General features: G+C 39.6%; 1 protein-coding gene and 1 pseudogene across 1 annotated transcript in view; both read right to left on the bottom strand.

The window, feature by feature from the left end:
* Positions 1–2,204, bottom strand: part of AOX1 (aldehyde oxidase 1) — a 100,266-nt gene extending 98,062 nt beyond the window's left edge. Inside the window, exon 1 of the mRNA XM_045033201.1 lies at positions 2,067–2,204. The gene's annotated coding sequence lies outside the window, so the exon portion shown is untranslated. The remainder of the gene's footprint in view (positions 1–2,066) is intronic.
* AOX4P (aldehyde oxidase 4 pseudogene) lies at positions 60–27,530 on the bottom strand (annotated as a pseudogene).

Below are 27,890 nucleotides of genomic sequence, written 5' to 3'. Positions count from 1 at the left end.
GTCTGATTCTCCTAGGACTAATTTTTCTCCCCCCCCCCCCCCCCCCCCACACACACACACTCTCTCTCTTTCTCCATCTCTCAATTCACCTCTTCTGGCTTTATAATCCTCAGAGTAGAGTATGTCTAAGTTGCCAGAACTGAATTCCCCTCACGCTGATTTGTGTATGGGGTCCTCCTCAAAGTAGCTCATGAAAATATCCCAGGACATCAGGATAGTGGGACAGCTAAAACCTCTGTTCCTCTGCCCAGGTAATGTCCTGACCAAAGCCCTTGGTGCCCTCTAGAATATTCCAACTTGGGCTCTAGACCATTTATGTTTAACTCAAAACCCAAGTAAAACAACCACAATCTTTATGGCTAAGCCTGAAAGACTGACGTGCTTGCCTCAAGCGTGAACTGTTGAAGTCCGCATGTGTGCTAACTTCCTTGGTGTGTGTTAGATGTTTCTGAATTAACCATGTAGTAACATTATATTTTGAATGATTCACCAACGCTTCTTTGTACTTATTTTTTTTTTCTTTCTTTCTTCAAAGTAGTGTGGTCTGTGGTTTGTGTCCAGGCCCTTAGTGAGAGATGAGACAAAGGGTTCCAAGCAGATAAAGCCTATCTCAGGCTTTGGTTTTTACTCTGAAGCAAATGTGGAGGGAAAGGGATTGCTGGTAGAAGTAAGGAGGAGGGGGTGAGAGCAGAAAGGTCTTGTGTCCTATTTGGAGCAAACTGGCAGGGAGGTGGCTACACTCTAAAAGGCAGAATTGCACCCTATGTTAGGATGGTCTTTAGAGATTCTCCCAGTACAGAAGAATAGATAGAGGCCCTTCAGACAGGAACTCTTGCCTTTCTCCCAATCTTGACCTACATTCAAAAAAGAGAGGCAATTTCCTAGAAAACCTAAGGTTCATCTGCCATCTTTCTGGCCAGATGTGGGCTCAAAACAGAACTTAAGTTGGGGAAGTTGTGTTTTTTGTGCACTTGCGTTCAAGAGCTCTCACCATAGGTCTTTATGGGTCAGTTGAAGCCCATATGGTCCAGGGAATGTAGAGTCAATACCTCTTGTATTAGCAGCTATTAATAGCTCAGAGCAAATAATGAGACACTTGTTTGAAAGCCTATTCTGATTTGGGGGGAGTGTGGAAAGAGGCAGATAAACAAGAAAAAATTGAGTCTGGAGGACATGTGAGAAGGGTGAAGAAAAGAAAGTTCTGGGTGGGTGAAATTTGCTGACAATTTCAGTTTTATTTTGTGGTGGCCCTTAGCCTAATGACCCATGATGCTTGGTTCTTCCTTGACCTTTCTTGTTTGATTACATTTGTTTCATGATCTCAAGACTGAGCACCACTCTGCCATGAATTGGCTTTTCTTTTCCCTTCTCCTTTTCTTTTCTTTTTTTCTTTTTTAACGTTTTTATTTATTTTTGGGACAGAGAGAGACAGAGCATGAACGGGGGAGGGGCAGAGAGAGAGGGAGACACAGAATCGGAAACAGGCTCCAGGCTCCGAGCCATCAGCCCAGAGCCCGACGCGGGGCTCGAACTCACAGACCGCGAGATCATGACCTGGCTGAAGTCGGACGCTTAACCGACTGAGCCACCCAGGCGCCCCTCCCTTCTCCTTTTCAATTTAAAGGAATAAGCAAATTAAGGGAGCTGTTTCATTATTTCTTGAAAGAGTAGGTTGTTATAGACTGAACTGTGCTCTCTCAAAATTCATATCCTCAAGTCCTAACCCCTAGTACCTATGAATGTGACCATATTTGGAGATAACGTCTTTAAATAGGGGTCTTTAAGGTGTGCCCAAATCCAATATCACTAGTGTCTTTATAAGGAAAGGAAATTAGGACACACAGAGAGAGACATCAGACATATGCACACAGAGGGGATGACCATGGGAGGGCACAGTGAGCTGGCTGTCTGCAAGCCAAAGAGAGGCCCGAGAAGAAATCAAACCTTGATCTCAGACTTCTAGTTTCCAGAACTGAGAAAATATATCTCTGTTGTTAAAGTCACCCAGTGTGTGGTACTTTGTTATGGTAGCTCTACAAACTCACATAGAGGTCTTGATTTCTTACCTTGGTTGGTTAAATGACGGTGGGATTTCGGAAGTGCACCGAAGTGACACAGAGCTCTTCTGGTATATCAGTGACAGTAGGGATTTTGTAGTCATCCGGACTCTGAGAATAAAGCACACCTTCTGGGAAATATTTCAGTTCTTCTATGGTATATAATCTCATGGCTTGGATAAATTCTCTTTCAATCTATAGGTAAAAATTTCACAGTTTATAAGTATATGATACTGATTGAATATATATTTCAATGTGACTGAAAATGGAGCTCCAAACCATAGTGAGTCATTCTTGACAGCCTAGAGTGGATTTTATGAAGGGTTCTTCAGGGTCTGGTATTTGCCATCCTGCCTGGCCTCATCCCTAGTTCTTGCCCAGGTGCCCCACACTCCAGGTACCTGACACTTGTCAAGTTCCAGGTAATTATCAAGCCCACTAGATTTCACTCAGATCGCCAAGTCTTTGTTTTGTTTTTTGTTTTTGTTTTTAATGTTTATTTATTTTTGAGAGAGAGAGTGAGAGACACAGCATGAGCAGGGGAGGGGCAGAGAGACACAGAATCCAAAGCAGGCTCTAGGCTCTGAGTTGTCAGCACAGAGTCCAACATGGACCTTGGGTTCACAAACCGTGAGATTATGACTTGAGCTGAAGTCAGATGCTTAACTGACTGGGCCACCCAGGCGCCTCCAGAGCTCCAAGTCTTTGTAAATGCAGTTTCTCCTGACTCTCTTCACTGTTCCTTACCTCAGCTTGTCTTCCTGGAGAACTGCTTTTCATCCTCCAAGTTCCTGCCTATTTGGAGTGTGTGGATCCTCCTATCACTTCCTGGTTGGATTTAGGAAGCACTTCCTTGAGGCTCACTGAGTCTTGAACACATTCCCCCATCATGGTGGCTCTCAGAGGGCATTTTCCTTGTTCACCTCTCTCCTCTTGCTCTCTCTCACATTTATAAACATTCTGAGGCCTTGACCTTCTTGTATTCTGTTATTAGCATGTGGCCTGGTACATAGATTCTTAATAAATATCTGTTGAATTAGATGAGAATTAGCTAACATTAAAGGAACATGAACTAGAAAAATGGAACACTATTAAGTTATAATATATGGATTCTTCTCTTTATAAAATACTATGAAGAGTAGATAAATATTAAACAAGACGTGATAAAAAACTTTTATCAAATTAAATATTTTTTATTAAAAGCCATTTTGAGTTCTATTTACAAACTGTTATGCTCTAAGGGGTGTCTGCCTGGAGGTTAAAAAATTGAAGGAGAGTTACTATTTGCATTTTATTGAAATGTAAAATTAAGGAATAAGGCACACAAATTTAAAAACTGTATTTGGATATTTCCAAATGTTTGTCCCTAAAGGAAAATATCAAAGTCCAGGAGATGCAGTCTAACACACTTCTAGTTTTCTTTCCTTTTCCAATGGGACAAATGTAGGGTTTTTCTGTCATGACATCTCCCTTTCTGCCTTTGCTTAAACAATAAAGAGGCAAGAATGAGCTGGGAGGAGCTACAAGAAAGGGAAGGGGAGGCGACGACTGGATGAGCCATGCGAGGGTCTCAAACTTTAAAGGCTTCAGATGAATTTCAGGTGTAGGTTAAATGTGCGGATTCTGTCTCAGCCAGTTAGGATGGAACAAGTATAAGCCTGGACTTAATTCCTGCACAGGAATGTTTCCCATAAACACTTATAAGTACTTCTATTGCAGGGTCTGAGGACCACATTTTGAGAAGCACAGAGGGATCAGTAAAACTATTAGACCTTATAAAGCCCAATGGCCAATCCAGGTAAACAAGTCTCTCAGGACTTAGGATGCTGGGAAGCTGTTGGCAGATGAAAGCACCATGTGTCTGTCAAGTGCGACACCAAGCTGCTCAACCTCTCCAGCATGCTGCTCGGGTGAACACTGTGGGCTGGCTGCCTTGCCTCACCTTGGGGCAGTTGGCAGGTCTAAGGTGGGCTGATGTGGCTGGTCCACTGGCCCCACTTTCAGTAGCAAGGCTAGAAAAAAACAAAGCTCCATTAGTAGCTGGAAAGGTTTTAACTCAAAGTTTAAAAAGACCTGGGTGCAGTGGGGAGCCTGGGTGGCTTAGTCTGTTAAGCACCTGGCTTTGGCTCGGGTCATGATCTCATGGTCCATGAGCTTGAGCCCCACGTCAGGCTCTGTGTTGACAGCTTGGAGCCTGGAGCCTGCTTCGGATTCTGTGTCTCCATCTCTCTCTTTGCCCCTCCCCAGCTCATGCTCTGTCCCTCTGTCTCAAAAATAAACAAACATTAAAAAAAAGACTTTGGGTGCATTAATTTTATTATTTATGAGATCAAAATCAGAGTTAAATTAGGAAGCAAAAAAATTGTGCTTAAACATTTCTTTTTCTTTTATATTTCCCTAAATTGCACAGTCTGTATAAATTTAATTTAATATGAATACTAATGTAACTTTATTAATATGTACTTATATAGTGTTTCCTAAGTATGAACATATTAATATTCATGAAGAAAAATTAGAAGGCACAGAGAGTTATAAAGGAGGAGAAGTCACACATACTCCTGCCATACAAAGACAATGATTAACTTTTTTTTTTAATTTTCTTCCAATATTTTATCTATTTGTGTGTGTATGTAATATAATCTACATGGTAGAATACTTGCACCTGGTATAAACAATATTTGGAGGATTCTTGGAAATAATATTCTGAATGGAACTGACCAGAAGTTCCTATGGTCATGGGGTGGTCTTGGTATCACACACCTGTCCAATGCCCAGGGCTGGGTTCATGCTGAAAGCAGCATCCATGTCAATGTCAGTCCTAAGGAGCTATTCCAAGAGACAATGTATAATGGAAAAATATTATTTATTTAAAATAGATCTTTACTAAAATTATACATGTGTTCCTGGTTCTTCCACTGGGAGGATCAAGTTGATTATTATGTACACATAGAAAACATGTCAACGTTTGTGTTTACACTATCCAGATGGTGAACACAAATGTTGCTCTTTACCTTATGAGCCCCAGTCAGACAGTTGGCTTCAACATCAGAACAGGATGCTCCATAAACAGAATGTGGATAGGCATCACCTTCCTCCTTCTCCCAGTCCATATCTGTGTGGCAGCCTCTGAGAAGAGAAATCAGCAGTGAAAAGAAAAGGCCCTTTGCCCATGAGTGGTCTCATTGCCCCCTGGACTGTGGGGCCTGGAGATGGACAGAGCACCTACCCCATGGTTGAAGGCCTCCCTCCCCTTCTTTGGCAAGGGGGACGTGTGACCAGAGTTCTAAGAGTAGCACCGCAGACACAGGGTGAAGGTCCATCGGTGTATGACCCCTCCCCTCCAGCACATGGTTACTGGAACTGGTCAGAGTGTGTGTAGATAGCTATGGCGTCCCTCCTGGTCAGCAAACAGCTGTGGCCCCAAGGAGTCCCCAGGCCTCCCTGCCATGACCCATGACTAAGGTTAACAGTGGGCATAGCAGAGCTCCTGTGCTCTCTGGGCATCTGTTCAGGTTTATGAGTGAGCACCATCTCTGCCCAGGTATAATCTAAACCAAAGTAAAAATGTCTTTTACTTGAAATATCCAGTAGTCAAGAGATTGATGGATTCTTCTAAGGCTTTTGCAATCTGGAAGACATGATTAGTTATGAAGAAATACAAGCTTAGGGAAAATAATGAAAAATACTTTGAATGCTGGGCTTGCCTCCTCTTGTTTAGAACAAGCTTCCTACCCACATTTACTTATGCCTTTTATAAGCCATAGGTCATGCTTTTCAAGAGAGATGCTTAAGGGCAGCTGCTGTGCTCTGAGGCCCTCTATTTTTTTAGGTTGCACAGTATAAAGTTTGTTATTTTAAAACCCTTTTTAGCTTTTTAAATTAAGGAGGGGGCTAGACCACATTCATGTACTTTTTACATAAGTATCTACACAGATAAGTATATATACACACACATGTTTATTATGTGTATGTGTGTGTGCATATAGATGTATGTACTTTTACTCTGCTTTTTCTCCCCCAAATTATTTGGCTGGGTGTCTCAGTATATTGTGTCAGCTTTCCTACTGGAGTAACCTGAGTAGGGCTGGAAATAATAATACTAATTGTAAAAATAATAATAATTATTATTAAAAATAGAGTAATCCTTTTTAAAAAATATTTTTATTTATTTATTTATTTATTTATTTATTTATTTATTATTATTTTTAAATTTTTTCAACTTTGTTTTTTTTATTTATTTTTGGGACAGAGAGAGACAGAGCATGAACGGGGGAGGGGCAGAGAGAGAGGGAGACACAGAATCGGAAATAGGCTCCAGGCTCGGAGCCATCAGCCCAGAGCCTGACGCGGGGCTCAAACTCACGGACCGCGAGATCGTGACCTGGCTGAAGTCGGACGCCCAACCGACTGCGCCACCCAGGCGCCCCAAAAATATTTTTATTTATTTTTGGAGAGAGAGAGAGCATGAGCAGGGGAGGGGCAGAGAGAGATGGGACACAGAATCTGAAGCAGGCTCCAGGCTCTGAGCTGTCAGCACACAGCCCAACACGGGACTCAAACCCATGAACCATAAGATCATGACCTAAGCTGAAGCTGGATGCTTAACTAACTGAGCCACCTAAGTGCCCCCAAAATAGAGTAATCCTTTCATAGTAGGACTGCTATTATCTCTGCTGCTCTGGGGAGAAAACCAAGGTCCTGAGGCATTGAAGGGGAAACTTGTCTACTAAAGCTAGTAGTGACAGATCAGGGACAGCAACCCTAAGTTGTGTTTTACTTTACAGCCCCTGCTGTTATCATGTTCTGAAATAAACTCAAGTTTCCATGAATACAGACATTGGTTTTGCTCTTTGGAAAGGCAGAAGTAAATGTTAATAAATGCTTTGTTTCTTGAATGGGCACCACTGATCAGCCCATGCACTGAGGGCCATCACCCATCTGCATGTATCTGTCTTTTCCTGGCAAGGATAATAAAGAGAACATTCACTCACTCCTCCCATCTTCCTGCAGGTTTTTTCCTGACGATTGGCTAAAGACGGGCCATAAGAATTTGGCAGGCATTCTAAAAGTAAATATTTGAAATGACATCAGAAAAAGAAGGCACAGGAAACAGCAAAATGTTAAATATTTAAATCAATTCTAATGTAGTCTCTCAGCTTTGTGAACCTGCTTCCCAATCCTCTAGGCAGGGTTTCTTAAAGTTGAGTAATGTATGGAACCCCTTTGAGGAAACAAATATGCCTGTGGATCTCACAGTGTTGATGTCAATTATTTTTATTATAATGTTGTTTTAATATATGCTAACATAAAGCTAGGTAGCGTCTCCTTAGAGTTATAGCTCTTTTATACCTCCAAAGCAAAAATAAAATGATGAAGCAGACAAACCAATCTTTATACCAATAAAATTCAAATAACAACATTAATTTAGTTGGTTGATGATGTTGTTTCTCTGAAGCTAAATGCTGCTTGGAATGTGGAAAAAGCCTTTATTGCTCTAGCCCACATATGTTGAAGTTAAGTGTGCCTACTGTGTGCCAGTCAACAGATCAATTTCCTGTCCATCCTTCTTCTTTAAAATGCCACTAAATTTTCATCTATGCTTTATACCTTGCCATCATCTGCTCTTCACTGGGCAAGAAAAAAACACCAATTACCTATGAAGCCCATCTCTGCAATTTTTTTTTAATTTTTTAATGTTTTTTTATTTTTGGGAGAGAGAGAGACAGACAGAACGTGAGCAGGGAAGAGGCAGAGAGAGAGGGAAACACAGAATCTGAACTAGGCTCCAGGCTCTGAGCCATCAGCACAGACCCTGGGGCGGGGCTGGAACCCATGAACCGCGAGATATCATGACCCAAGCCAAAGTCAGACGCCTAACTGAGCCACCCAGGTGCCCCTCTGCCCTTTTCTTGTTGCCGTGACACAAAAGATAGTTCTTGGTCCCAAATGTGGGCAAAGAGATCTCATGGCAATACCCCACTTATAAAGTGGTCATTCTGATGATGTAAAATGTACTTAAAAATTTTTTTAAACATTACTAGTGAAATGAAAATAAGGAGGATGGAGGTGAAATCTCGGGCCCTTGAGATTATACCTGCTGACCCCTGATATCAGTGGGCCCCAAGTTGGCTTCCACCCTTACTTCAAATACAAATCTGTTCATGTCTGCCCTTACTTATTCATCTTAGCCTCAGAACACCTCTCATGTTCCCTCTTAGTTTCTGTTCCTTCTTTTCTATTATCCACTCTTTGGGAAATGGTTTCTGACTTCTCATGTGTTAGGGAGATCCTTGTTTTCATAAATCTATCTTTCTGGTTCATTCATCTTTCAATCACTGACCTTATTACAAATGGGTGCCTTCTAAAAGAGGGCCACATCCAAGGCAAACCAAAGTTACAGGGTTTCTGCCTGCTCAAATATCACGTATTTGTTTCCTTATTGTGTCCTGACCTCATACTCCTAGGCATAACTTTACAGTCAGCAGTCTGATAGTCTCCTAAGATAAGTGTCCCCTTTTTAAGAGAGTGAGATATTGCAGAGAACAGTTTCATTCTTTTGTGACCTCCTGAACTCCTTTCTTTGTATGGAAAATTCTCTCACCTTATATTCCTTGGTAGGGTCACCTTCCTCTATTAAAGCTCTAAATGCCAGATACAAATTTTTCCAGCTTTTTTTTTTTGCATTATAGAACATTTCAAAATACATAAAAGTACAGAGAATTGTGTACTAGCTCCCCTTATCCAGCTTCAACAATAAACATTTATACCCCAACCTCAGCCCTCTGCTATTTTTCTTACCTCTTCTACTTTGCTCCCTTCTGCTCTCTCTGCTCCAGTTCCCCTGACCTGTTGTGGCTTCTCGAGCACAGTAAGATCTTTCTGCCTACAAATACCTGCATGGCTTCTTTCCTTGCTGCATTCAGGGCCAGGCTCAAGCACTTATTCATTGTCTGCTATGAGGTCAAGCTCTCTGTGTTTCACTCACTGCTATTCCCTAAGTGTTTGTAGCAGGACCTAGCATATGACAGGTCCTCAGTAAATGTCTAAGTCACTGTGGGATCAATAAAAGAGGTCACACAAATTTACGACTTTTCTTATGATGATTCTTCATTATAAAATATCAGAATATTTCTAAAAATTTGTTGTTTCCTCTTTGTGTGTGTGTGTGTGTGTGTGTGTGTGTGTGTGTGTGTGTGTCCCTGCTTTATCAGTGCTTGAGATTATGCCTCATCATGTGTTGGGTGTCTCTCTGGCACCTGGGCCTGCAAGGTAACTAGAATCTGGATAAAAGATGAAAGACTCAGTCACCTACATGTTTTAACCAAATTAGAACTTCCCAGAGTGTTTCTCTTGGGTGCTAATTCTATAGTATATTAAGAGGGGTTTTATTAATTAAAATGTTTTCATGGTTAAGTAAGCTTGGCAAATACAGTGAAACAAAGTTAAAGAGGTTTCTTTACTGTGGGGCTTGTCAGAGCCTTTATTATGCCAATATGCATCATAAGCCTCTACAAGTGGGATGTAGTATGTAATATTTTCCAAACTTCTTGGCTATAGAATCCTTTTTTTCCCCCACTGAGAACATCATGGGATCACTGTTCCAAGGAACATACTTTGGGAATCCATGGTTCACATGATATATGGGCATATTCAACAGGCTGAAATTTTCTCTTTTCATCTAGGTGTTTGTCTTTGTGGGTGACTAATGGTTAATCAGTGGTTTTCTGGACATTGGAGGGTGGGGAGGAGAGAGGTGGTGGTGGCGGCTTTGTTGCATGATCTTTGTAAGCCATCCAATGATTCTATGAGATGGGTGGTATTTGGGTGAAGTTTTGCAGAGAGGAAACTGATCCTTAGAGAGGTTAAAAGACAGGCCAAGCCCTACCTGGAATTAGGGTGTCCTATTAGTGATGGGATTACTCTGTACTTCTCTGGTGTGCTGGGGTGAGAGCAGGGAGGGACACTCTCACCTAAGACAAAAGGAGGTTGCTGAAGGTACAGCAGAACATTAATTATGAAAAACAGCCCAGGACATCAGAAAAAGCACCAAATGGGAGCCTAAGAAAACTGGACTTGGAGTCTTGGCTCTGTAGGTAATTAGCTAAGTGATCTGGAACCAGCCACATGACTTCTCTTGGACTCAGTTTCATCTTCCATAAAAGAAGGATGGGGACAAGGTCGATGTCACTGTGAAGATAGGATTGAGCACCGTGCTGGTGCTTGCTTCAGACAGATGTATCTATGACTGGGGGATGTCTAGTTTTTGACCAGCCACCTGCCAGAGGTAGAAGAAAAGTATTGTTTATTTCATTGGTTTTAAGTCCCCCCCCCCCCCATTAAAAACCTTTAATTCCTTTTTGAACTGAATATAAAACCTGAGTATCCTATTGGGACAAGCATTTAAGACAGCATCTTGGGTTTTATATGCAGGTTATGAGTTTGAAGATTTTAAATGGCACTGTAAAAGATATGCTGCTTTTCAGGGACATGTGGCCAACCAAAGAATCTTTTTGTACTTTTATACCACTTTCATAGGAACCATGTGGCACTACAGTCACTCTGGGACATCTTGCTTAGTATGACACACGCAGGCAAGGTTGAGGTCCTGATCTTACTGTTTCACTTTCAATTTCTTGTGACTTACAGACAATTTAGCAGACTATGTTTCTTTTGTGGGACATTTTGCAGGCATAAGGATTTTGTTGTAAAGAAGCAGTATATGTTCAAAGAAGGCCCTGTGGATTTTTGTAATTTCCCAATTCTGAGCACACTATTAAATAATATTTTTTTTAAAGAAAGTATTTTCTCCCTATTTCTCATTTGGGAGACAAGCTTTGTCTCTCCACTCCCTGCCACCCCACCAATGGCTCCCACGTTTTTGATTCAATATTCAACAAATTCTTATTTAAAAGAAAAAAAGAAGGGGAAATTTCCTACTGCAAATAATCTCTTACTCTTTAAACAGTATTAGAAATATTTCTTTGAATTAGTACATGGAGGCCAGTCATGTGGAATTCTTAAGTAGAATGTGAATTCTACAAACATAATCTCTCATCCTATTAAACACATACATTTCGAACTGAAGATCTGAATTAACATAGCATTCCTTTGAGCAGGTGCCATAAAGCTGGAAAGTATTCTTTCTTTGAAAACTGGCATCACATTTTTCAGAAGACCTTTTGTATGCAGGAAGAATATATCACATATTTCCTCAATTCTAACACCCAGTCCTTCGCTTTGCAGTTCCGCATTGCTGAAATCAAGATGAGTCTTATAATTGATCTGTGCATTTAAAATGATGGTATTTCTCCTGCTCAACAAAGAACACAGTTGCTAGGCTGACGGTAAGATGCTATACTTTTCTATAGTGGAGAGGATGGGCACTAATCTTACCTGAATCATTTTGGTGTGATGGCCTTGTCCCATTTCACAGCCACCATGAGTCACCAGGACAGAGTCATCAAAACAGATGTGGATTAGAGTGGCAGCCTGGGGGAAATAACTGCACCAGTTTGGAAACTGATATGGCCAAATGTTGCTGAGAGTTTAGCTGAGGTTGCCAGATGAACAGTTTTGCTTTATGGACCCAATGTATCACTGTTCATACTGGAAAAGAAAGCCTTTATAGGTGGCAACAGACAACCCCTTTCAATAACTCCCACACTTAAAAACCATAAATGTTGATGTATGAATGGTGGCTCATCTCCTCTCCAACCAGTCTCCTGCATATTGGAGGCCTTGTGTAATTGATTTAGGCCTCTGCAAAGACCCAACTTGCACAATAGTCTATTATTCTTCCCTTGTAGGACATGAAAATTAATTTTAGAGCAAATAGAACCTGTATAAGTAATTTCCAGGCACAAATTGTCTTGGATACTAGAGGAGTTGGAAGATATTGAGATGTTTAATGGTTTCCAAATGCTGCTGACCCTCAGGATCAGGGTAGGGAAAAAGTATGGGTCCCATTCTGGAAATTCCAACTCAGTAGAAGGGCCTAAGTATCCATTTTTTAAGCTCCCAGGTGATTTTGGTGCTTGGTCAGATTTGGGATCCATTGATTTAGTCAAAATTCTTCACTTTGCACATGGGGCAATAGAAGCCTAGGGAGGAGGAGAATGGCCAGACTCACATGCCTGGTTTGTAATAGAGTCAAGACTGGAACCCATAACTCTTAGCTTGAGTCCAGTGTTCTCCACACCTATGCCAGGCTGGCTCCTTCAAACTAACAGCTGTTGTCTTTCTCTGCGGCTGGCTGCTCTAGTGGAAGAATCCATAGTCTAAGGACTAGCCATAGGAGGGAGGAGGCTGGACTATGTTGCTGTATTGGGTGGTTCTGCAAGTCACTGTAATTTTTCTTTACAGAAATCCCTCTCATATGCTGGTGCACATGGCCCAGCATCCTGCATGGGCTTCCTTGGGACCTCTACCCCCTGTGTTGATGTCTGTGTCCCTGCTGCGAAGCATAGAAAATATCAACTAATTTACCTATGCTATTTCCTGAGTCTGCAACTGTATTCTCAGAACTGTCAAATTCTCTCCAAGAACTTTTAAACTTCCTATTTTCACCTTATGGTAATTTAACAAGAGTAATGGATAACCAGATACCAGTGAGTATTGCCACATGCTTTCAGAGCCCATGTTAGATTTTATGGTGATGACTGTATAAGCACCAAGTAGGACTACTTTAATAATGGGGTATATTAGAGATGATAAGAGGTGGGACAGTGAGTCATCACACCATACAGAGGCATTTGGGATAAAGACTTCAAAATGCCTTGTGCAGCAGCAGCCAGAACTACCATCATTTTATGAGTGAGGATGTAGTTTTAAAGAAGCAACATCATCTACTACATTAAGTTAACATTACTATTTTCTTACTGGCATTTATGATACTATTTTTAGGTAATTTCCAATGTTGTTTGTATTTCATAAGGGCCTAAGAGCTATAAGAAGTTTATTCCTTGCTTTGAGTTTATACACAGATAAAAAATATTAAAATAAATAATTTAAGTGGTCATTGAGAATCTACAAAAATTTTTTTCCTTTAAAGAGGGTCTGCATATTATTCTGATTTGAGAAACGCTACCTGGGGGAAACAGCACCTACTCCCAGAAGTGCAGCCTTCGCCTCCTGGCCTTCTCCTCTCTCCTTCTCATTTTGCTTTTTGCCTTGTTAGTGGACCCCAAGGGAGAGTGTGTACAGAAGATAACTAGGTAAGAGACAGCTTGGCCACACCTCATTCACACCATGAAGAAGGCCTCCCATCTTCCTTCCTTGGCATGGGTTGGTTAAGGGGACATTTCAGAGATCGATGGGGATGGAAGCAAAAAAATAGAAGAATCAGAAGCAGAACTCTATGAAAAACTGTTAAAGATGAAACTAAAGAGAAGGCACAGCAGTCACTGAGCTTTAATATAGTAACTTCAAATTCCTGTGTGAATGGGGCAGGTCTGTCTGTTCTCTTGTGTTTCTTCAAATGACCCCACTGCTGCCACTAAGAATTTAGGAAGGACAGAAAGAGATCCTCTTATTTCCCCCAATTCTCTCATGGATTTGAAATTAGACCTCAAACCCCAATACTCATGTCTAGGGCTCTGCTCTAGGTCAGACCCCTTGAGCTGGACTTTATCTGCTCATCATTTTCGAGTCCCTGGTAGTGTGTTGCACCAGATCTGCCCTGATACCTGTGGTCCCCAATGCTTGCCTAAATCCACTTTGTTTCCTGCTTTAGGAAACCTCCCCAGTTTCTTCTTTCTCCCCACAGGGACCATCCCCAGTTGCATACAGTTGCCATTTTCAGACAGTCAGTCATGTGGAAAACTGTTTCTGGTGAGAAGACACCTCTCTCAACCTCACCTGACTGTAGTTGGCCACAGAGACCCAGTGGTAAATTTTCTGGGGACCATGGCAAGCTTCCTCTTCTTCCAGTAGTTCTTTTTGTTAAATTCCTTCACAGTGCGTTCCCTACCATAGGATGAAGATTTCTCCAGACATTCTTTCCAACATCTTCACAAGGGCTCTGGATTAAATGTCTGCTTATAAATTGTTTTGCTAATCCTTTTATACATGTTCATTTCTTTAACCTGAGAGACAATAACATGGATTTTAAGGGTATATGCTTAGTCTATTACAAAGCATACATTTTTGTTATACACCTGATATGAAGAAAGTTTTTCTAAAAAATGGCTGTAAATATGCAAGTGCAAGTATACATGTATAAACATAACAATTATAACAATAATTATACTAACAGTAGAAACTACTGGTGAACACTTCATATGTTCCATATCTCAATTAACTTCACCATAATTCTGAGAAATAGCAGGTACCAACTATTATGAGCCCTGTCACAAGTTTTGTTAGTGGTGAGACAAAATTTTGACTCAAAATTATTCTACTCACACACAACATTTCAAGTTCAAATTAGCTCCACAAAATCTTGAACTGTGGTAGAATGTTTGCACAAATGGCAATCATTCCATTCTCTGTATTCATGCCTTTAGGTGGTTTCACCTGACTCTGGGATTGGCCATATGACTTGCTTGGGCCAAAGGGACAATACGTATTAACACAGGCAAACACTTGAAAAGGGATTGTGCATTAGGGCTGGCCACATTCTTGCCACTCTTGGGAACTCTGTAACTACTACCATAAGAACTATTCTGGGTTAGTCTCCTGGAGGATGAAACTCTGAAGTTGACATGATCCTTCCCAGCTGAGATCTCTCCTAGACTAATCAGCCCAGTGATCACCAGACATGTAGGTAAAGCTGTCTTAGACCATAAAGCTGCAGTGGAGCTGGCCCAGAAGAGCTACCCAGCTGACCTTCAGAACCAGAGGAAATGCTTTCTGTTGTTTTAAGTCCATTATATTTTGTGGTTGACTTGTTAATATCAAAAGCTGATACACAGTGTACTTTATTTCTTTGAATCTGTTTAGAAGCCAATATAATGCTATATGTCAATACTCAAGATATATTTGAACCAGTGATGTCAAAGTTTTGTTAGGGGGTTCTGACTTACTACCTCTTCAGGTGGTAAGTTATGCTGAGAAGCCACAGCAGTTATGTAAGCTACCACTATCACTGAGCCTTGGGGAAGCCAAATCCTCGAAAGCAGTGTTGGATGGCAAATTTGTTTTGCAAGGCCTACCCTGGCACCGAAAATTACGAATATAATATGAATTTTCAGATTTCATCACAATGAACTTTGTTACCTGAATTAAAGCAAAACAAAACTTCTCATCTATCAAATATTCAAAACCACTTAACCAAATTTTATCTCTAACTAGAATTCTTCACAGAATTTATCTACTTTATATGATAAATATTCATATGAATAAAGTATGGCACATACAGCTCAACTGGTAACCTATGGAAAAGGCATATTTCTTACTGACTCAGATTCATAAAGAGTGCATCCGCTGTTAATACTCACATCAGCAGCTTTGATCACACCATTGTTGATGAATCCAATCTGCAAAGTGATATCAGTAAAATCACCTTCTCAATACAACCATGCTTCTAAACAAACACATCTGATCACAGTTGTCAGTCTACCTAACTTATGAACATGATTTGATGTGACAGTTACTTGGAGGGACATGGAAGCTGATGCCCCATTTGACTAGGATTCCAGCAGAAAGTCTTGATCAGTTTTAGACAGCATCCAAATACTCCTTGCAAGTGGTGTGGAATTTGGTAATTGTCTTTACTGTTGGTTGGTTATCACTGAACAATGTTTTAGGCATTTCCTAAAAGTTTTGATCTCACTCACTTTGTATTTTCTGAGGAATGGGTGATGGCCACCAGTTATCAGCATGTGATCATCACACTCTAGAAAAGACCAATTGGGTGGCCAGCCCTAGGGGAAATGACTCTGTTAATATGCCGGATGCTTCATAAATTGTAGAAGCAAAGAGATGGGGAAGGGGGCTTGAGATAATCAGGCTTAGTGGTTTTCAATGGGGGTAGTCACATGCTTTAAACAACAATTTAAAAGTTTGTGGGGACATTAAAATTCACAACAACAACTAAAACACCCCATGCCTACTATTATTATTCTGGTTTAGTCGTATCTAAGAATTTATATATCCAAATTATACATTATTTCGTTATAAGTTACTTTCTTCTAATTTTTTACACAACATTAAGGCATTGTGTGATTATTTTGCAGTTATGTGTATAAGCAGGTTATATTATTATGAACTTTACTTTGGGATATTAAAAGGGGCATTAAAACACCATAGGACGATGTGAGGCTGGAAAGGTTGAGAACCAATGATTTGTTGAACTCAGCCTCCTTTGCGTTCAGGCTCCTTGTTCATAGAATGCCCGTTGAGGGCACCTCTGGCTTCTGAGGGGATACCCCCAGTGCCTGCAAACTTATAATTATAAGGCAACCTTTTCTATTGTTGCAAAGTGCCAATGAACTAAGGTGTTCACAGTTTTTCTTTCTGTAGTGGTAGCCTGGGACAAGTTAAGTTTGTCTTGAATATTTAGTGAAGTTTGGTAGTTACAAGGTTCACAAAAGTCATGGCTATTCCTGTGTCTGTTTATTCCATCTGCATGATGCAGAGGCTAAGTGAACATTCCCAGGAGCAGCAGACCCTAGTGTATTTTATGACAAAACATGTTCCCTGTAAGGTTAGGGTTTTGATCCTCCCTCTACTCAGATAATTTCAGCTTGATTTATTTTAATGATTTAAAACATAAACATTTTGGGGCGCCTGGGTGGCTCAGTCGGTTAAGCGGCCGACTTCGGCTCAGGTCACGATCTCGCGGTATGTGAGTTCGAGCCCCGCGTCGGGCTCTGTGCTGACAGCTCAGAGCCTGGAGCCTGTTTCAGATTCTGTGTCTCCTTCTCTCTGACCCTCCCCATTCATGCTCTGTCTCTCTCTGTCTCAAAAATAAATAAAACATTAAAAAAATAAATAAATAAAACATAAACATTTTAAAGAATTAAAGTCAATGAAAAAGTAATACATGTTACATCTGAGTCAAAACTTATAGTGATTACATCTATTTTACACAAAAATCTTGTAAGACAGGTAGATTACTTTCACCAGTTTGTGGGTGAGGAAACTGAGGGGGCTTGTCAAGGTGACCTTGTGAGTGAGTGGCAGTTCAAGAGCAGGGCTTGAACACAGATCTTCTGGCTCAGGTCCAGTATTCTTCACCACATGCTAAACATACCCTTTGGAGACAAGAGTCTATGACCAGTGGGACAAAAGCAAGCTGTGATATAGGACTAGAAGGACATGATGGCATTGGCACAGCCAGGACTGCTGACAGTCACAGCTGTTATGGTGACTCTTACTTGTTGGTGGACCATGGCACTGACAGCTCCTAGTGATGGGGTTTTGGAGTGGTGGGGTCTGGAGCTGATGGCCAAGAAATGATTTTTTAGACATCTTTGATGCAAAAAGGTGATTTTATTAAAGCATGGGGACAGGACTGGGGTTGTGAAGAGTGATTGGTTATATACTATGGAGTTATGGGAGGTAAAGGCAAAAGAGAGGCCTCCAGAAGGACTTTCATATGCTAAAGAGGACTCAGAAGATACCGGAGGCCTTGCTATTGTCAAGCTAAAGTTATTTTCCCTCTGGTAAGGCATTAACATTAAGACAGTAGGGAGTTCTGGAGAAATGTTCTGCTCTGTATTTGCCTAAAGTATTTATAAATGGGCTGCAGGTTATAAGAAAATTTAATTTTATCTACCATTTCCTTCTTAACTTAAAAAAAAGTTTTTTTAGGGGGGCCTGGGTGGCTCAGTCGGTTGAGCGACCAACTTCAGCTCAGGTCATGATCTCACAGCTCGTGAGTTTGAGCCCTGCGTCGGGCTATGTGCTGACAGCGTGGAGCCTGGAGCCTACTTCAGATTCTGTATCCCTCTCTCTTTCTGCCCCTAACCCACTCGCATTCTGTCTCTGTCTCTCTCAAAAGTAAATAAAACATCAAAAATTTATTTTTTTAATTTTTAATGTTTATTTACTTTTGAGAGAGTGAGAGACAGAGCACAAGTGTGGGAGGGGCAAAGAGAAAGGTAGACACAGAATCCGAACAGGCTCCAGGCTTTGAACTGTCAGCACAAAGCCTGATGCTGGGCTTGAACCCACAGATCACGAGATCATGACCTGAACTGAAGTTGGATGCTTAACTGACTCAGCCACCTAAGTGCCCCCATTTCCTTCTTATCTTTGTTTCCCACATCACTATGGAGGGGAGGGTAATGTTGGGGCTCCAGGAAACTGAGTCTATAGGTTTCTGGAGATTAGGCTATTGATAAGATAGCCTTTTTCTTGTAATCTACTAAGACATTTGTAAACTGATGGAGACTAATGTCCTGCATGATTGTGATCTCTATCAGTTAACCATTTTTTTTCTCCTTTCCTTTGTTCTTAGGCAGCCAGGAGTGCCTGAGGAATGTCACACATAACCCTTGCCTTATGCTCCCTCATCACTAGCAGAGCAGGCTTGGTTACTCCAAACACTCCTCCAGTTCTTTCCATGTGGCAGGTGATTCTACTCCTTGGAACGTTTAATGCTGCAGCCACAAATTCCTGCAAGAGGTTGAGTCCCCAAAGCCACATAAGTGCAATTTAATAGTTTATTTCCTCACCCATGTACCATTATCTAGCCCTCTGCCTAGTCAAAGAAACTCAGTTATTTAGCACTTAGAATATTCACAAATTTGTGCATCCATCACCATAATCTAATTTTAGAACATTTTAAGCATCCTCAAAGAAACCTGGATCTACCAAGCAGTGACTCCTTATCTTCCTCCAGTCCCCTAGTACTAGACAACTACTAATCTACTTTTTGTCTCCATAGATTTGCCTGTTTGGAACATTTCATATAAATGTAATCTTACAATATGTGGTCTTTTGTGGTCTGGCTTCTTTAACTTGGCATAATGTTGTCAAGATTCATTCATGTTGTAGCATGGAATAGTACTCCATTCTTTTTTATGGCTGCATAATATTCCAAAGTAGAGATATACCATATTTTGCTTACCCATTCATCAATTGATGAACATTTGGGTTGTTTCTACTTTTGGCTATTCGTGTATAAATTTTTGTGTGGACACATGCCTTTAATTCTCTTGGGTAGATACCTAGTTATGGAATTGTTGGGTTATGTAGCCACTATCTTTAACATCCTTAGAAACTGCCATGGTATTTTCCAAAAATGGCTGTGCCATTTTTCATGCCCACCAGCAATGTATGAAGATTTCAATTTCTCCACATCTTTATCAATAGTTATTACTGTCTTATGATTTATACTCATTCTAGTGCATGTGAAGTTGTATCTCACTATAGTTTTGATTTGCATTTCTCTGGTGACTAAGGCTGTGAGCATCTTTTCATGTGCTTGTTAGTCATTCTTAGACCTTCTCTGTTTACACAAATCCTTTATTGGGACTGCTTTTGATACTGACCCAGGTTCTGGGCTGTGAGCTGTGACTGTCCTGTGCCCCAGTTACCCCTGGGAAATGCCTCATGAAGTTGACTAATCATACCTTAGAAGGTATTGTTGGTAGGCAGCAATGGTGACCTGGGACATACATGTTATCCATTTGGAGCCCAGAGCTACATACTCTGTCAAAAGAGACTTCAGAGGTGATCTTTATCATCTCCTTCAATTTATAGAAAAAGATATTGGTGCTTGGCAGCTTGTGGGAGATCACATGGCTTTTTAGGGGCAAAGCCATAACTCCTCACTCCTATGCTGTTCCAGTTTAAAACTTGTAACCACAGAGGCCCTAGTCACATCCCAGCTCAACATCAGTCCTCTCAGCCTTTCATTTTGCCTTGAATAGCAGCTTCCTCCTCTGGTCTATCCATCCCTTTAGGACCCCAAAGCACCAACTCACTCTGCTCCACCAGGAAGCCATCAGCTTTCCCCCTCAGTGATGCTCTTCATTACTCCTCCTCCCAGTATAAATATTTAAATATCCTCCTGTGCCAGGCACAATTCTAGGCCCAACAACTCCACATTTCAGAAGAGGGGAATTTCAGAGAATCCTTTACTTGCCTAGGTGCAGCCATGCCTTATATCTCAACCACTGGACTAGGATTGGAAATCATCTGCTACTGCACAGGAAATGCAATCGCTTTACTGGTGCATCACTAGTACATGAAAATATTCAGACAAAGAAGCAACACAAATGAACTACAAAGGGAGATTTAAATATAATACTAAGGCTTTGACTTCCCTGAGATTAGGTTTTTCACCATCAATTGTTATAAGGGTAAGATAAATCTTGCCCTAAATTTTGGAAGGTAGCAAAATATTTTTCCTTTCAGGGAAATATTGCCCCATTTTTCTTCATTCTGGACTGTAGCTAATATCAAATACACAGAGCATCGGAGGCATAGAAGTGGAAGGAATCAAAAGTCCTCTAGAGCAGAGTGCCTGGTTGTCAGGGCCTCACAGCCTACCGTCATCTGGAGTCTCATTTTCCAAAAATATCCGGTTACTTGCACATGGCTTGAAAACTGGGTTCCAAGCTGTAACGCCATTTATTTACCTTCTTCTTTTGGGATAGCCAAGATAGTTTGCATTTCCATGTAAAAATTTTCCTGCCCTTCTATGTGGACCTCACCTGTAAGGCATAAACACAGGACAATGTTCAGTTGAAAGTCCCAGACTGGGGGCTCTCAGTGATATTTGGTTTATGGGGAGCAAGTTGCTTTAGTTTGTGGAGAGCTGGACTTTGTATCATTTGGTTAAACCATTTTTTTCTTTATTGTTTTTAATGTTTATTTATTTATTTTTGGAGAGAGGGAGAGGCAGAGAGAGAAAGGAAGAGAGAGAGAATCCGAAGCAGGTTCCATGCTCAGCATGGCCAAGCCTGACCCGGGGCTCAATCTCATGACCATGAGATTATGACCTGAGCAGATATCAAGAGTCAGATGCTTAAGCAGCTGAACCACTCCGGTGCCCTTAAACTACTTTTTTCTAATTAATCTTCATTGTGCACAAACAGCTGTATGACCCTGGGTCTTTCCCTTCCTCTCTCTTGGCCTCAGTTTCCTCATCTGTCAAGTGGGATGGTGAGATCCATGATGTGCTGGACTTGAGCATACAGACAAACCTGGCCACATATCCAGGCACTGTCATCACTTTGTTCGGTGACTTTGGCCAAGGTATTAAACTGTCATTTCCTCCTCTGTAAAATCAGGGTGGAGGTGGGTTAATAATAATATGTACCTCAGTTAGGTGAGATTAGAATTATTGAATCAAAGAAGATAAGTAGCTTGTAAAAGGACACAAAGATTTAAACTGGCAAAGCTGAGGGGGCGCCTGGGTGGCTCAGTCAGTCTTGCAGGTCATGGGTTTGAAGCCTGAGTCATGGGTTTCAGGCTCAGGTCATGGTCTTGCACTTCATGGGTTTGAGGCCTGAGTCAGGCTCGGTGTTGACAGTGCAGAGCCCAATTGGGACTCTCTTTCTTTCTCCCTCTCTCTCTGCCCCTTCCTGCCTCTCGCTGTCTCTCTCAAAATAAATAAATAAACTTAAAAAAGAAAAGGCAAAGTTGAGGTTGTTTCTTTCCCTAAAACCAGCCAGCTCTTGCTAGTTTAGCTGATACTTTGGCTTGCCCAGTACATCCTTATCCTTACCATTTTGTAGGTTATACCAGAAGAGGCATTTGGCCCTAGTTTAAACACTTGGAAGGCATTTTTACTTTAAAATGAAATAAAGTACTAAATACTTCAGTATTTTCACTTTAAAACTAGCCAGTGTATGTCAACTGTAATTCAATTAAGAATAGCAACAACAACAAAAATTAGCCAAAAGATTCCTGTGCTGTTAAAATAAGTGAAGTGAAGTGTGCTGTTAAAATAAGTGTTATTTTTGCCAGCAGTCAAAGGATTTCTTGAAATTATTTCTTGGGGCAACAAAATGTGAGTCATGCAAAATGGTTAAAAAAAAAAAAAAGCACTCTTCCAGATTTTAGCAAAAGACTAAAAGCTTATAGAACTCTCCATTCTAGTTATTTAGAAGAGGGTACTAGGTTCTGTGAAAATTACTATTTTCTTTTACCTAAGACCGATAGTAATTCTTTTAGGAAATAACTGTGCTTCTCAACCCTGGTTACACATTAGAGTCATCTGGGGAATGTTTAGATAAGTACTGATGCTCTCATCCTGTACTCCAGTTCTGATTTCATTGGCCTGAGATGGGATTTTGGTATTGGTATTTAAAAAATATATATACTAACTAGGTCTTTGCCAGTGTAGTAAGTCAAAGCAGACAAACAAAGAAATAAATTATAGTATCAAGATTGGAAAAGGTAAATAAAACTGTCATGATATGTTTGTGTGTACAGAAAATTGAAGAGAATCTATAAGAAGACTATTAAAACAGTAAGTGCATTTAGTAAAGTTCTTAGATGTAAGGTCAGTATATAAAAGCTAATTGTGTTTTTATGTATTAGACACAAGCAAGTAGAAAATTAAATAAAAATATCATTTAAAACAGCATTATAAAACACCAAATACTAGGTATAAATATTAGAAAGGATGTGCAAGATCTCTATATAAAAACTGCAAAGTTACTGAGCGAAATTAAAGTAAATCTGAGTAAAAGGTGTTATCTATCATATTCATGGATTTAAATGTAATACTGTTAAGATTTTGAGTCTCTCAAGTTGATATTGTTTCAATGCAATACAAGTCAAAATCCCAGCAAGTTATTTTTAGTAAAAATTGATGAACTGATAAATGTATATGGAAATGCAAAGAACCTAAAACAGCTAAGGTCATATTGAGAAAGAAGTAGGAAAATGACATTATACTCTCAGATTTCAAGACTTACTATAGAGTTATAGCAAGTAAGACAGTGAGGTCTATTACAAATACAGATAAACAGATGAATGGAATATCAGTTCAGAAATAGAACAACACATATGTAGACACATGGAAAATAATAAAAGCACTGCAATTCAATAAAGGAAAAAATAGTTTTAATAGATGGTGTTAGGTCAATTGGATATACACTTGAACAAAATTGAAACTTGACCCCTGCATCATGCCATATAGAAAAATTAATTTGAGATGTATCAGAGACCTAAACATCAAGGCTAAAGCATTTTATCAAGCTTCCAGGACAAAACAGAAAAATATCTTCATAACCTTTGGATAGGCAAGAATTTCTTCATGGGCACAACGGCATTAACCATTAAGAAAAGACTGATAAATTGTACTTCATTAAAATCAAGAACTTTTGTTGATGAAAAAGAATTGTGAAGACAGTGAACATGCAATCCACAGGCTGGGAGAAGATATGTATGATACTTCTAATCAACAAAGAACTTACACCAAAAACATAGAAACTTTCTATTAATTTGTAAGTAAATCAATTACTTATTATATTAGTAATTGCATTAAAAATATATATAATTACAGCAATATAATTATAATATTAATTTAATGATCACTTTTAGTTAATTAAAAAAACAGGCAAAAGGCTTGAACAAATATCTCATAAAAGAGAATATAAAAATGGTCAATACACATATGAGAAGTGTTCAGTATCAACAGTCATGAAAGAAATTTAATTGAATCCACAATGAGATATTACTTCATCAGATTAGATAAAACTAAAAAGACTGATAACAACAGAACAATGCAATTCTCATAATTGCTAATAAGAGTATAACTGGAATATTTTTTTTTTCAATATTTGGCATTAACTACTAAAGGTAAACATATAAAAACACTATTATTTGGCATTTCTACTCCTGGGTATATTTCATTGGAAATGAGTGCTTATGTTCATAAAAAAATGTATAAATTATAGAAATTTTATTAATAACATACTCAAGTTGAAAATAGCTCAGTAGTGCATCAGTAGTAGAATGGATAAATAAATTGTGGAATATTTATATAATGGAATACTCCTGTACAATGAAGAAGAACTACTACCGATCTATGCAACAACATGGATGAATTTTCCACACTCAATGTTGAATAAAAGAAGTAGGCACAAAGAAAGTTATATTATAAGATTTCATTAATATGAGGTTCAGAAGAGGTAAAACTTTGGAAGGGTTACTGACTGAGAAGGAGCAAGAGGAAGCTTTCTGGGGGTGCTGGAAGTGTCCTAAATATGTTTTTATTAAGAAAGGATGCTGAATTTTGTCAAATGCTTTTTCTGCATCTATTGACAGGAGCATATGGTTCTTATCCTTTCTTTTATTAATCCGGTGTATCACATTGATTGATTTGCAAATATTGAACCAGCCCTGCAGCCCAGGAATGAATCCCACTTGATCATGGTGAATGATTCTTTTTATATGCTGTTGAATTCGATTTGCTAGTATCTTGTTAAGAATTTCTACATCCATGTTCATCAGGGATATTGGCCTGTAATTCTCCTTTTTTGTGGGGTCTACATCTGGTTTGGGAATCAAGGTAATGCTGGTTTCATAGAATGAGTATGGAAGTTTTCCTTCTGTTTCTATTTTTTGGAATACCTTGAGAAGGATATGTATTAATTCCACTTTAAATGTCTGGTAGAATTCCCCAGGGAAGCCATCTGGCCCAGGACTCTTATTTGTTGGGAGATTTTTGATAACTGATTGAATTTCTTCACTAATTATGGGTGTGTTCAAATTTTCTATTTCTTCCCATTTGAGTTTTGGTAGTGTGTGGGTGTCTAGGAATTTGCCCATTTCTTCCAGGTTGTCCAGTTTGCTGGCATATAATTTTTCATAGTATTCTCTGATAACTGCTTGTATTTCTGGGGGATTGGTTGTGATAAATCCATTTTCATTCATGATTTTATATATTTGGGTCCTCTCTCTTTTCTTTTTGAAAAGTCTGGCTAGGAGTTTATCAATTTTGTTTATTTTTTCAAAAAACCAACTCGTAGTTTCATTAATCTGTTCTACTGTTTTTTTGGATTCTATATTGTTTATTTCTGCTCTGATATTTATTATTTCTCTTCTTCTGCTGGCTTTGCGGTTTCTTTGTTGTTCTGCTTCTAGTTCCTTTAGGTGTGCTTTTAGATTTTGTATTTGGGATTTTTCTTGTTTCTTGAGATAGGCCTGGATTGCAATGTATTTACCTCTTAGGGCTGCCTTTGCTGCATCCCAAAGGATTTGGATTGTTGTTTTTTCATTTTCATTTGTTTCCATATATTTTTAAATTTCTTCTTTAATTGCCTGATTGACTCATCCATTCTTTAGTAGGATGTTCTTTAACCTCCATGTGTTTGAAGGTTTTCCAAACTTTTTCCTGTGGTTGATTTCAAGGTTCATAGCATTGTGATCCAAAAGTGTGCATGGTATGATATCAATTCTTTTATATTTATTGTGGGCTGTTTTGTGACCTGGTATGTGATCTATCTTGGAGAATGTTCCATGCGCACTTGAGAAGAATGTGTATTCTGCTGCTTTAGGATGAAAAGATCTAAATATACCTGTCAAGTCCATCTGGTCCAGTGTATCATTCAGGGCCATTGTTTCTTTATTGATTTTCTGTCTAGATGATCTGTCCATTCCTTTAAGTGGAATATTAAAGTCTCCTGCAATTACCACATTCTTACCAATAAGATTGCTTATGTTTGTGATTTATATATTTGGGTGCTTCCGAATTCAGTGCATAAACATTTATAATTGTTAGCTCTCCTTGATGGATAGACCCCGTAATTATGATATAATGCCCTTCTTCATCTCTTGTTACAGCCTTTAGCTTAAAATCTAGTTTGTCTGGGGGTGCCTGGGTGGCTCAGTCAGTTGGGTGACCGACTTCGGCTCAGGTCATGATCTTGCAGTTTGTGAGTTCGAGCTGTGCATCAGGCTCTGTGCTGACAGCTCAGAGCCTGGAGCCTACTTCAGATTCTGTGTTTCCCCCCTCTCTCTTCCCCTCCCCTGCTCACACTCTGTGTCTGTCTCTCAATAATAAATAACATTAAAAAAATTAAAATCTAGTTTGTCTGATATAAGTATGGATACTCCAGCTTTCTTTTGACTTCCAGTAGCATGATGGTTCTCCAACCCCTCACTTTCAATGTGAAGGTGTCCTCAGGTCTAAAATGGGTCTCTTGTAGACAGCACATAGATGGGTCTTGTTTTGTTGTTGTTGTTGTTGTTGTTGTTGTTGTTGTTTTAATCCATTCTGATACTCTATGTCTTTTGATTGGAGCATTCATTCAGTCCATTTACATTCAGTGTTATTAGTGAAAGATATGGATTTAGAGTTATTGTGTTATCTGTAGTTTTCATGCTTGTAGTGATGTCTCTGATACTTTGTGGTCTTTGCAACATTCCCCAGAATCCCCCTTAGGATCTCTTATAGGGCTGGTTTAGTGGTGATGAATTTCTTCAGTTTTTGTTTGTCTGGGAAAACCTTTATCTTCTTCTATTCTGAATGACAGACTTGCTGGGTAAAGGATTCTTGGCTGCATATTTTTTCTATTCATCACATTGAAAATTTCCTGCCACTCCTTTCTGGCCTGCCAAGTTTCAGTAGATATGTCTGCTACTACCCTTATGTGTCTACACTTTTAGGTTAAGGCCCGTTTATCCCTAGCTGCTTTCAGAATTCTCTCTTTATCTTTGTATTTTGCCAGTTGCACTATGATATGTCATGCAGAAGATTGATTCAGGTTATATCTGAAGGGAGTTCTCTGTGCCTCCTGGATTTCAATGTTTGTTTCCTTCCCCAGATTGGGGAAGTTCTCAGCTATGATTTTTTCAAGTATACCTTCAGCCTCTTTCTTTCTCTCTTCTTCTGGAACTCCTATGATATGGATATTGTTCTATTTCATTGACTCACTTATTTCTCTAATTCTCCCCTTGTGGTTCAGAATTTTTTATCTTTTTCTCAGCTTCATCTTTTCCCATAATTTTATCTTCTATTTCACTTAATCTCCCTTCTGCTTCTTCAGTCCTTGCTGTCACCACCTCTAGTTTATTTTGCACCTCATTTATAGCATTTTTAAATTCATTATGACTATTTTTTAGTTCCTTGATCTCTGTAGCAATAGATTCTCTGCTGTCTTCTATGCTTTTTTTTTCAAGCCCAGCCATTAATCTTATAACTATTATTCTAAATTGTTATTCAGTTATATTGTTTATATCTGTTTTGATCAATTCTTCAGCTGTCATTTCTTCCTGGAATTTCTTTTGAGGAGAATTCCTCCATTTCATCATTTTGGCTAGTTTTCTGTCCCCTACGTGTTTTAAAAGCTTGTTATGTGTCCTGTACCTGCAATCACTACTATATTAAAGAGGGGTCATACACTGCCCAGGGCTTGGCCCTTCATGAGGTGTTTTTTGGAGTGTTACTTGCTCTCTGTTGTTGTGACTGTTGTTACTTTACCCCTACTCCTAGTCATGTTTTGGACCCTCCACCAGGTGTGCTTTGATTTGTTCATTGAAGTAGCCCTGGAAAGGAAAAGAAACAAACAAAAAACAAACAGAAAACAAAAACAACACACACACACACACACACACACACACACACACACACATAAACCAAAAACAAAAATCAGAAACACCAACTACAAGTAAACAACAGGGTAGAGGTGGTGCTGATGGACGAGGCCTTATTCCATGCAAAGGAAGAAATGACAGGAGCAGGAAAAAAGAAAAAAAATAAAAATTGACCGGACAGAGAAACTATATGGCTTAAGCCAGAGAGAGAGAAAGGAAAATAAAGAAGGAGGTGTAGTCAGAGAAAGACAAATATCATATGACTTCACTCATATGAGTACTTTAAAACATAGAACAGATGAACACAAGGGAAGGGAAGCAAAAATAATATAAAAACAGGGAGAGGGGACAAAACATAAGAGACTCTTAAATATGGAGAACAAACAGAGG

This window comes from Felis catus, chromosome C1 (genome assembly GCF_018350175.1).
Source record: "Felis catus isolate Fca126 chromosome C1, F.catus_Fca126_mat1.0, whole genome shotgun sequence".
NCBI lineage: Eukaryota > Metazoa > Chordata > Mammalia > Carnivora > Felidae > Felis > Felis catus.
The sequence above is the reverse complement of the archived record's forward strand: the minus strand, read 5'-3'. Positions and strand labels throughout refer to the sequence as shown.